Raw genomic sequence first — 9,227 nt, 5'->3', positions numbered from 1 at the left:
ATTTTTTTTGGCAATGGTGGATCAACATCTAACATAAATTAATTGTAAAATAGTTAGGCCTACCACCACACCCCGGTCCCCCGTCTATTCGACCCCATTAGTGTATGCAATATAAAATATGTAACCACAGTTTGAATGCCTTTAGGCCCATCATAAGGTGACACAAAGCTAGTATAGCAGTCGTCCAGTGACCAAGAGCTGAGGACTCGTCTGAGGACAACACCATCACTAACACTGGCTGTCCCTACCATCCAACTCTGCTGCCAGCAGAATAGATTAATGCTTTTACAAAGAGCAGGTGAAGTGCACTTACAGGCCATTTGCAGAGTGGATTTTCCCATATCCATGATTGGATTTTACAGCATTTAAGAAAAATAAGCATAACACTTTGTACATGGCCAGTTATTGTAATTTTAAAATGCTATGCCCCTCCCACCCCCTAAAATGATCCCAATAACATATTATTCAAAAGTAGGCCTACATGGCCCCTATTATCAGACAGGTGTGTTATTTTAGCACTAAGATTGATCACCTACATTGTATAAAACTGATGAAGCATAGTGGCTATATATAGATGGCTAAAGCTTGGGGTTAACCATATGCATTAATACCCCACTGGTCTAATAATTAGATCAGGCTAGATTATATTTTTGCTAGTTAGCCAGGTATGTATTGATGAGCCCAGTATGAGGCAGTTGGACAGTGGAGGAAGGAAAGCTGTTAGCAGCCTACTGATTAATCTGCTATTGCTGCTGCTCCTACTACTGTTTCTGCTACTCCTGCTGTTGCTGTGTGGCTCCTACTGCTGTTGCTGCTGCTCATACTGCTGCTTCTTCTGCTGCTGCTGCTTGGATCAGCAGAGTCAACAGAACCAGCATATCCAAACGATGGAGCTGCTGGTCCATGATCAGCCACAGAAGGCAGGACAGAAGCCCAGGGTGGAGTTGGGCACTGGCTTGGGCAGGGGCATGGGAAGCCACATGGGTACTCTGGGTGGTGGGCAATGGTATTTGCCTCTGGGTCCATTGATCGTGCCAGAGTGGTGGAAAGGGACTGCATCTGTTACATGGATAACCCGGGGACCAGGTAGGATTGGGGCACCAGGTGACAGAGGTTTGGCGCCAGGTAGGACTTGCTAGGCATGGGCACCAGATGGCAGATGGGTTCCATGCTGACGCTGCTTCCGAAGGCTTGTCACCACTTCTTCCAATTCTGACCACCATCTGATTGGCTCAAACTACTTGAGCATGGTGTTAACACTAAAACTGTTGCCTACCTCTAGTTTTCACAGAGGGTAATGTTTGACAAGGGTCTCTAAGTAAATCATATGATTAAAAGGCAAATTAACCACTGGCATGTGTGTTTGTGAATTGTGAGTTTTCTACTGTACAATGAACTCCATTAATATTGCAGGAGGCTATTTCCCTTTCCAACAAATCCTTAGCAGCGCAGGCTTTGTTTTAGAAACGAGAGGGATGCACCTTACACCCATATTAAAAAATATTACAGTTTACTGTAGTATACTTTACAAAACTATACTACACAATAGTATCCCTCGATCGTGTGTAGAACTTACTATAGAATGTTGTAGTATACTGTAGAATACAACAGGAAATACAGTATTACACCCCCCCCCAAAAAACAAGTAAATACTACAGTAATGTCCATAAAAATACCAATAAAAATATGTTATTTTTTAATGCATTATGGTAAGCAAAGTTGATTATTTAATCAAGTCTATGAAGCCAAAGTCATGATAAACCATAGGCTAGATAAATAAAGTTGAAACGTTATTAGAATTTGTGGAATTATTCAGTCAATATTATTTCATAAATACCGGAGCCTGTGAGTTCAAATAGACTTTTATTACGACTTAATAAAAGCGGAGCTGGTTCATGAAAACAACTAACTTTCCAGTCTTGGCACATACTTTTTATAAATTTGTCCTCCTTCACACACAGTAACTCCTCTTAATGACTCATCCCCTCTGGCATTTAGCCACCATTATCTTATCGTCTTTCACTAATTTTAGTTTGGTTTCATATTAGGGCATGGAAACTGTAGAGCCACACCAATAGTTCTAAAATACAGGCTTGTTCTCGACTAAGACAGGTGCATGCATGTAAGGACCATAGCAACAGTCCATAGCACTTTACAAGAAATAACCAGACATGTCATCCTGCTAGCTCCTTGGAAAAGGAACACCCATGTTCTGGAAAAGTTCCAAGGGGTGTAACCATAGCAACAGTATATATTAGGCCATACCACTTGAACAGGTCGTGTCTCAGGTGGCTGAGGCCCTTGATTCATTTTCTTGGCCATCCTGTGACACGGTGCTGTAGATGTCCTTGCCATCTATTTTGTGAAGTGCACCAGTATCTTCTGCAGCAAAGCACCCTCACAACATGATGCTGCCACCTCCATGCTTCATGGTTGGGATGGTGTTCTTTGACTTGCAAGCCTCCCCCTTTATCTTCTAAATATAGCGATGGTCATTATGGCCAAACAGTTCTATTTTTGTTTCATCAGACCAGAGGACATTTCTCAAAAAAGTAGGATCTTTGTCCCCATGTGCAGTTGCAAACCGTAGTCTGGATTTTTTTATGGCGGTTTTGGAGCAGTGGCTTCTTCCTTCCTGAACGGCCTGTCAGGTTATGTCAATATAGGACTCATTTTACTGTGGATATAGATACTTTTGTACCTGTTTCCTCCAGCATCTTGACAAGGTCCTTTGCTGTTGTTCTGTGATTGATTTCCACTTTTTGCACCAAAGTAGGTTCATCTCTAGGAGAGAGAGCGCGTCTCCTACCTGAGCAGTATGATGGCTGCGTGGTCCCATGGTGTTTATACTTGTGTACTGTTGTTTGTACAGATGAACGTGGTACCGTCAGACATTTGGAAATTGCTCCCAAGGATGAACCAGACTTGTGGAGTTCCACATTTTTTTTCTAAGGTCTTGGCTGATTTCTTTTGATGTTTCCATGATGTCAAGCAAAGAGGCACTGAGTTTGAAGGTAGGCCTTGAAATACATCCACAGGTACACCTCCAATTGACTCAAATTATGTCAATTAGCGTATCAGAAGCTTCTAAAGCCATGACATCATTTTCTGGAATTTTCCAAGCTGTTTAAAGCCACAGTCAACTTAGTGTATGCAATGTAAAATTCAGACCCACTGGAATTGTGATACAGTGAATTATAAGTGAAATAATCTGTCTGTAAACAATTTTTGGAAGAATGACTTGTGTCATGCACAAAGTAGATGTCCTAACCGAATTGCCAAAACTATAGTTTGTGAACAACAAATTTGTGGAGTGGTTGAAAAGCGAGTTTTAATGACTACAACTGTATATTTTCTTACAACAGCATTGTTGGTCAATGGCTTGTAAAGTAAGCATTTCTCGGTAAGGTCTACACCTGTTGTATTCGGCGCATGTGACATACAATTTGATTTGATGACTCCCCTACCAAAACCCCACCGCCAACATGGGGCCCTCTGTTCACAATGTAGACATCAGCAAATCACTAGCCTACACAACGCCATACACGCTGTCTGCCATCTGCCCAGGACAGTTGAAACTGGGATTTATTCTTGAGAGCACACTTCTCCAGCGTGCCAGTGGCCATCGAAGGTGGGCATTTTCCCACTGAAGTCAGTTACAACGGCGAACTGCAATCAGGTCAAGACCCTGGTGACGACGACGAGCACGCAGATGAGCATCCCTGAGATGGTTTCTGAAAGTATGTTCAGAAATTCTTTGGTTGTGCAAACCCACAGTTTCATCAGCTGGTTACAGAGGATCCTGCAGGTGAAGAAGCCGGATGTAGAGGTCCTAAGCTGACATTTTTTATTTATTTATTGTGTATTTTTACCCCTTTTTCTCCCCAATTTTGTGATATCCAACTGGTAGTTACAGTCTTGTCCCATCGCTCCAACTCCCCTACAGACTCGGGAGAGGTCAAAGGTCGAGAGCCATGCGTCCTCCAAAACACAACCCTGCCAAGCCGCACTGTTTCTTGACACACTGCTTGCTTAATTCGGAAGCCAGCCGCACCAAGGTGTCGGAGGAAACACCATCCAGCTGGTGACTGAAGTCAGCTTGTAGGCACCGGGCTCACCACAAGGAGTCACTAGAGCACGATGGGACAAGGAAATCCCGGCCGGCCAAACTCTCTCCTAACCTGGACGACGCTGGGCCAATTGTGTGTTGCCTCATGGGTCTGCAGGTCACGGCCGGCTGTGATACAGCCTGGGATCTTAGTGCTTGTGTCTACTTTTGTAGATGTATAATGTATAATTGTCAATACATTACATTAAAAAAACACATGCCAGGCAAGGTTTACACCCAGGTTTACAGAGTTGTACATCTGCAATAGTTGTTCAATTGTAAGAAACACTCCAACAGTATGGGACTTAGCTGTACTTGAAGCAACTCAAAGTGGCAGGAAACCTGTATATACTCAACAGGATTTTGTGCAAAATCTGTTTACCTGTTTACCCATACAGTATCCCAGTGAGACTTCAGTCCTGCACAGTGCTAAGTGTGTGTGTGCGCAAGCGCTTGTTGTAAATGTGTGATGTTTGGCACCTAAGGAAGTTGAGTAGAACTACCACATGATGTGAATTACATTTGAGTTGTTTTTCTTCTCCTTAAAAAGATTTACTTAAATTCAACGAGTTTGCATATGCCCCTTTGGAGGCCGCCGTGTCCACCACATGAATGTTGTTCAAATCAACCATGCTGGCTGCCAGCCTCCCAACTCTCGCGGACAGTTCCCGAGCCTCTCCTAGAAAGAGAAAGACAAACAGAAGAAAAAAAGAGAGACACAGAAAGATATTTTAATAATTTAGTTGGTCTTATTTGGTGATTGAATCTATGATAACAATGTACAGTATGAAATTAAAATAATCATAAATACACTAAACGTTATTCCTTTTTTAGCTGATTCTAATTCCTAAGCCCAGTATTTGTATACAATTGCTGCAGTGAACTGAGATGGTGTAAGCGGAACTGTACTGTACCCGTGATAGGGTGGCACACAATTGGCCCAGCGCCGTGAGGGTTTGGCCGGGGTAGGCCGTCATTGTAAATAACAATTTGTTCTTAACTGACTTGCGAAGCAAAATCAAATAAAAAGGCAGAGATGGATTAAAGTGAGCAAACATTAATCACTTGTACAGGATGTGAAGTGACTGACGTTTTGATGTCAAGCTGTCTTCCTCAGAGTGACCTGATCGTTGCACTTAGATCCTATTTATAGCCTAGTGGCCCATTGAGAGACAACAATGTAAACAAATATAATGATAATATGTTTCAAAGGTAAATGGCAAATTATAGCACAAATAAGCAAGCACCCTATTTAGTCTATCATTAAGCCATTTCAAAATATATATGCAGTATGTGTTATTTGGATGTGAATCAGGAGACACAGAGACCAAAAAAATATATGCAACAACACTATAGAAACGAGGACAGTGAAATATCATTGTTTAGCGTCTTTGGATCCACAGTGTCTAAGCAGTACCGCCAGAATGCCTCTCTTTGTTTTAGTTTAAGTACAATGTGATCGCTTGGTGAAATCTGGATATTTTCTATGGTTACATAGCGCAGGGAGGAAGTTTATGGGGTGTTTTGTCCTGGTTTCTATTAGTACCACAGATCAGGGTGTGACAGTCTGGAGGAAACCTAGCACCACCCCTACGGTGGTGGCAGCATCATGCTGTGGGGATGTTTTTCAGCAGCAGGGACTGGGAGACTAGTCAGGATCGAAGAGGACTGGCCACCCCACATATGCTCTCTCTAATTCTCTCTTTCTTTCTCTCTCTCTCTCGGAAGACCTGAGCCCTAGGACCATGCCCCAGGACTACCTGACATGATGACTCCTTGCTGTCCCCAATCCACCTGACCGTGCTGCTGCTCCAGTTTCAACTGTTCTGCCTTATTATTATACGACCATGCTGGTCATTTATGAACATTTGAACATCTTGGCCATGTTCTGTTATAATCTCCACCCGGCACAGCCAGAAGAGGACTGGCCACCCCACATTGCCTGGTTCCTCTCTAGGTTTCTTCCTAGGTTTTGGCCTTTCTAGGGAGTTTTTCCTAGCCACCGTGCTTCTACACCTGCATTGCTTGCTGTTTGGGGTTTTAGGCTGGGTTTCTGTACAGCACTTTGAGATATCAGCTGATGTACGAAGGGCTATATAAATACATTTGATTTGATCGAGGGAAAGATGAACGGAGCAAAGTACAGAGAGATCCTTGATGAAAACCTGCTCCGGAGCGCTCAGAACCTCAGACCGGGCGAAGGTTCACCTTCCAACAGGACAAAGACCCTAAGCACACAGCCAAGACAATGCAGGAATGGCTTTGTCTCTGAATGTCCTTGAGTGGCCCAGCCAAAGCCCAGACTTGAACCCAATCAAACATCTCTGGAGAGTCCTGAAAATAGCTGTACAGCAACACTCGCCATCCAACCTCGCAAAGCTTAAGAGGATATGCAAAGAAGAATGGGAGAAACTCCCCAAATACAGGTGTGCCAAGCTTGCAGCATCATACCCAAGAAGACTTGAGGCAGTAATCACTGCCAAAGGTGCTTCAACAAAGTACTGAGTAAAAAGTCTGAATACTTATGTAAATGTGATATTTCCGTTATTTATTTTGAATGCATTTGTAAAAAATTCTATAAACCTGTTTTTGCTCTGTCATTACGGGGTATTGTGTGTAGATTGGTGAGGAATCAATTTTAGAATAAGGCTGTGACGTACAGAATGTGGAAGAAGTCAAAGGGTCTATAAACTTTCCGAATGCACTGTAAATGTCAACCGGTGTAATTTGGAAATAGTCTTGCCATTTCAGTGTTTTAGAAGGTTAGCCAGTATAATATGAAAATAGCCTTGCCATTTATTTATTTTTGTGTGTTTTTTGATGCAATGTGCATACCTTTTTGATATGCTAACGTTAGCTAGCTGTGAAGGTCACTACAGTGGAAAATAGTTGTTCTTTCTCAATCGCACGTTTGCTGTTTGAATTTGATTGGCTGATGGGGAAGAATGGGTGGAGTTGCTTAAACATCAGCCTGTGAGGAAGCAGCTCCTCCCAGGCGTCCTAGAAGGCACCTAGGTTACTTGTGCTGGATTGTAGCTCCCCAGCTAGCAATGAGGAATCGGGCCAGAAACGGTCCTCTTCCGGGGGGACCCGAACTGATTGAATCTCCCCAGAATCGTGTGTCAGACTCGGCTCAGAATCAAAATGAATGACTGCCCAGAATCGTCCCAAGTACATCGGGCCATTTCTGTCTATCGGAATTCAGCTGACTTTGCCGTCATCGTACCAGAATCCCCCCAGAAGCGACCCAATGCAAATTTAAATACATTTATACAAAATTACCCGATTTTGTCATTTTAAACATTACTATTAAACAATTTATACATACACATTATACACATCCACAAAAAAAAAAAAACATTTTGTTTTCGGGGGAAACACCATACACCTGGTGACCGTGCATGCGCCTGGCCCGCCACGGGTGTCACTACAGAGCGATGGGAGAATGATATCCCGGCAGGCCAAACCCTCCCCCTAACTCGGACAACGCTGGGGCAATTGTGCGTTGTCTCATGGGTCTCCTGATCGCGATCGGCACGGGTCTCAAACCAGCATCTGTAGCATGCGATGCAGTGTCTTAGACCGCTGCGCCACTCAGGAGGCTCCATCCACAAAGCTTTTAATGCTTATCATTTGCCTTGCACAAAGTATTAAAATCCTAAAATACTACACAGGACACTTAAATAATTAAATTTAATGTTAATTGTATTTTTTGGTCACAGGAACAATGAGAAAATATGTAAAAAAATAAATAATGAGATGTCAATTATATAAAGGAGCCCGTGTATTCATCTGCCAGAGATTAGCCCCAATTGACCCGAGAACTTCACCACCCCTACCACTTCGGATACTTCGCCCTCATTCACTTCCATTTCTCCTCGTCCTCAGCTCATTCTGCTTACACCTTCTACCATTCTTCTTTAACAAACCATTTTCCCACCATTTTTAATCTTCCTCCCTCTCTGTCTTAGACCCCCTCTGCCTCTCCTTTTCCCTCCTCTATATTCCAAGTATACGTATCCTTATGATAATACTGCACTTCTCCTGACATATATCGTGTTCTTGCTTTCTCAAGGGATGCCATTTAAACGGCTGTCACAATCTCCGTACAATCAGCACGAACCCCTCGGGATGTAGCGCTCAACAGTGCATTCAACTTATAATGCAGCTGCCTCGTCTTGATGTTATTCTTTATCAAAAGCTACCGCGACTCTTTTCAATTTCAAACAAGAGCTCTTTCCGCCTTCCTTTTCCGATGTGCTCCTTCAATGTCCCCCCGCCTTCTCTTCTTGCTGGATGTAGCCGACCGTCATTTCTCTCTTGCTTGAAGGCAATTAATTAAAGAGGAATTACACTCAAAATTCTAAATGTAAAAATCTAAATATGGACTCAGAACAATGTTTTGTTGTTTTTCTGTGAATAATTGTAATATTGAGAGTAAAAAATTAAAATAAATCCCATACCCGGAAAAATATATCTGAGAACTGAATTCGGTAAAATACTCAATATTATTTTATGGGGTCTGTCATGATAAATACTGTTTATTAACCATTATTTTACCAGGGATATTGACAGAAAACAAATATCTTGTACCCCAAGGACAGCGGGAAGAGTTACAGGGTAGAGGAGAATGCCTATTTGAAAGCTGTAAACGTAATGAGTAGCTCACGACATGCACAGCGTATATCATCCCGTGGACCTGACGTTGTACGTTTTTAACGTTTTTTTTTTTACCAGCCTTCACATTGTTTCAAACATTACAGCATAATAACTCCAGCTGTCCACAAAGTGTTGATGTTTCTTTGTGTGGAATATTTTTGTCCTCTTTAAATTAGGGCCTTCCCCAACAGGAGAACCAGTGGGAGTATTTATGCTGATGGTGAGACCAATAGTTTTATTGTGTCCTTATTTTGATGTAGCACAATTGTTTAGTATCATATTATTTTTTACAGTACACATTGTACATGGCATGTCAATGGGTGTATTAGAGTCGAAGTCAGGTGCAGGAGAGTAGAGTGATGTAAACAGGCGCACATTTATTTTAGTTCCAAAAACGATAGCACTACATAAATCAAACATGCTCAAAACACTGAACATAACAAAGGTAAAGCGCGTAATA

The sequence above is a fragment of the Oncorhynchus gorbuscha genome, linkage group LG23, assembly GCF_021184085.1.
Source record: "Oncorhynchus gorbuscha isolate QuinsamMale2020 ecotype Even-year linkage group LG23, OgorEven_v1.0, whole genome shotgun sequence".
NCBI lineage: Eukaryota > Metazoa > Chordata > Actinopteri > Salmoniformes > Salmonidae > Oncorhynchus > Oncorhynchus gorbuscha.
Note: the sequence above shows the minus strand (reverse complement) of the source record.